Source organism: Nelusetta ayraudi, unplaced genomic scaffold (genome assembly GCF_046127955.1).
Source record: "Nelusetta ayraudi isolate G7.1 ecotype Tasmania unplaced genomic scaffold, CSIRO-AGI_Nayr_v1 ptg000011l, whole genome shotgun sequence".
Classification (NCBI taxonomy): domain Eukaryota; kingdom Metazoa; phylum Chordata; class Actinopteri; order Tetraodontiformes; family Monacanthidae; genus Nelusetta; species Nelusetta ayraudi.
In genome coordinates this window covers 27,309,815-27,312,500 of record NW_027466061.1, presented here as the reverse complement: position 1 = coordinate 27,312,500, position 2,686 = coordinate 27,309,815, and positions in this window count along the sequence as shown.

Below are 2,686 nucleotides of genomic sequence, written 5' to 3'. Positions count from 1 at the left end.
GTTGCACAACCCAAAAGGCGGATGTGCAGAATGGCCGTTTTTTTTTTTTGTGTCTGCGCCTGATATCGTGTTGCCACATTGGTTTTCACGCTGCGCCACTTAGCGCTTGCTCGCAGTGTAGAATCCCCAGCAAACCTCGGAGTTAATTCTGCTCTCTGAACGTGCTCATGCTAAGCTGCTGGGCTAAGTCTACTTCCTGCTGAAGCTTTTCCTGACTCCGCAGCCTGAGAGGTGGCTGCCGCGGACACAAATCCTCTGTTATCACTCCCTGAGTGTATGGTTGTGTGTGTGTGTGTGTGTGTGTGTGTGAGTGTGTGCCTGCTGTATTCTGTTCTTGTGCGTACTTACAAAGTTGACGGCGAGAGACGAGCTGATTCACATCTGTTATCTCAGCGGTGGAGGTGGAGGCAGCAGGAAGAGGCAGGAGGACGGAATCGGTTCCACAGCAGTTTGCCCTGTTTTTTTTTATTGTTTTTTTTTTTTTTTTTTATCTTGAACTGTTTCAGCCTCCTGTCGAACGCTGCTGTTGTCATCAGCGCACTGTGCTGTTCCCAGCCTGCCAACGCTAAAAGCTGCTGCCGCTTAAGACAATAAAAAAATAAAAACAAATCTGTGTGTGGGACTCAGCTGCCGTTTTATTGGCTCTTCATGATTTGTTTGTGTTTTTGTGTTTTTTTGGGCTGCTGCTGCCATCTGAAAAGCCTCCCAGCAGCTGCTGCTGCACTGCGAACATCAGCCACTCCTGCAAAGCTCCTGGCAGGAACATTTAGCACAGAGCGCAGGAGTCAGGTCCGTCTCGGCCTGCGGTCCAAACAGCAGAGTCTCACTGGCCTGGTAGAGGAGCAGTGATGAGTAATAACACAACACACAATGCACACAACATGAGTGAAACTCATCTCACTGCTTAACAGTGATCCATTCAACATGTGTAAGAAGATTTGAAGGCCAACAAAAGCTGATTAGTGTTACGGGAAGTTCAGGTTTGGCTGCCGAACCCTGACCTCTGATCCCTATTTTATTTTTAGGGTCATTATTTTTCATCTAGAACTCAATAAATTATCCCAAAACCCTCTCAAGGCATCCAGAAAGCAGCTTATTTAGCCCACTGTTTGCTGGAAGGCATTAAAGAAGTAGAGGAGAAATAAACTCCAACCTTCCTAAAGTTCCCATGTAGTTTTTCAATTTCATCCATTTAATCTCAACAAATGCAAGCACACGCTTAAATGCTAAATCAAGTATTTTCTGGTGGCGGCAGCAGGATCTTGAAGAACCTGCGTGCAACTTGTCTGCTTGGCGGAAGTCGTGGGTTTTTAATTACAAGCTGGAGAACAAAGACGCTGCGGTCATCAAGCTACAAATTGCCTGTTTTCTTCCCCGCTGCTAGGAAATGTGAGCACATAATAAACACCTGACACTTCTTCCGCCTTTCCGTCTCTTCTCCCGGTCACACCTCCACGGCAGTCTGTTCCTCTCACAGTTGATGCCACAGGCCGGCAGCCACATGCGTGAAACCGCCGGACGTTGAACTCCCCCCCCCCCCCCATCTCTCACAACGATGAACAACAGGACGCTGATTCTTCTTGTTTTTATCGAGTTTGTAAAGTTGAAACCAGGGATGTAGAACTTATGAACTGAATTTTGACATCTGCTGATATCTACCGATATTTTTCCAATCCATTGCCAATATCAGAGCTCTGTTTGCCTTAATATTACTATCATTATTGTTGTTTTGATATGAGGCAGCACTGGTAAGTATGATATGTATGTATGTAGGTATGCATGGATCAATGTCATGGAAATGTGATTTATTTAGGAAGTTTATCCACATTTCTAATGGCCCATCCTCGTGTCTCCCTGCTGCTAAAAATTCCTTGTGCTCTTTTTACGTGGTGCTTTTTTCAAATGTTTGATCAAATTGGTGCTATTTTGTCTGTTGTGAATAAAATTTTTGCTTCTCGGAATAACTTTGGCTTTGCAGACATTGCAGCTTGGCATCTTTTTTTACGGTGTTCCCAGTGTAAAGTATCTCAACACAGCAAAACGCATGTGGAAAAGTTGCAGAGTAGCCACAGTTCCGTTAAAATGCTGGCCGGCCGGCCAAATAACTGGCCACAAACTGTGGGATGGACACAGGAAATCCATACTACAGGTTGCAGCCAGCTAGCAGACTCGCCTAGTCTAGCTAGCAGTCTAGCAGGCAGGAATCGCTAGTGGACTGGTTCCAGTGGACAATGTGAAATCGCAGGCATCGCGGACCGTGGATTGGAAAATACAGGAAAAAAAAAAAAAAAAGAAGAAGATGGTGGATGTTGTGTTGCTGTGGGCGGGGCCAACGTGTCAGGGGACTTTTGCGTCACCTGAAGAGGATGAGCAGGAAAAGAGACAAAGCGTCCATCCTCAAGGTCACTCAACAGAGCTTCCTCATGATAAACGTTGTGATGTGATAGTGTCAGGTCATGTGATATGGGCTGCAGTCGCATGGATGATGTATTATAAGCAGAAGCAGGGGAGCAGCAGCAGCAGGTGTGCAGCAGGTGCAGGTTGGGCTGCAGGAAGATTTATTGCACTGCAAGGTCGAGAACCGAACTAAAATTCAACATCGGTGAGGAATAAAAACACACAGCTGACGGACTGATCACAGTAGCGGTCGAGGTCAGAGTATAAAGCGTGTGAAAACTGCATTTTC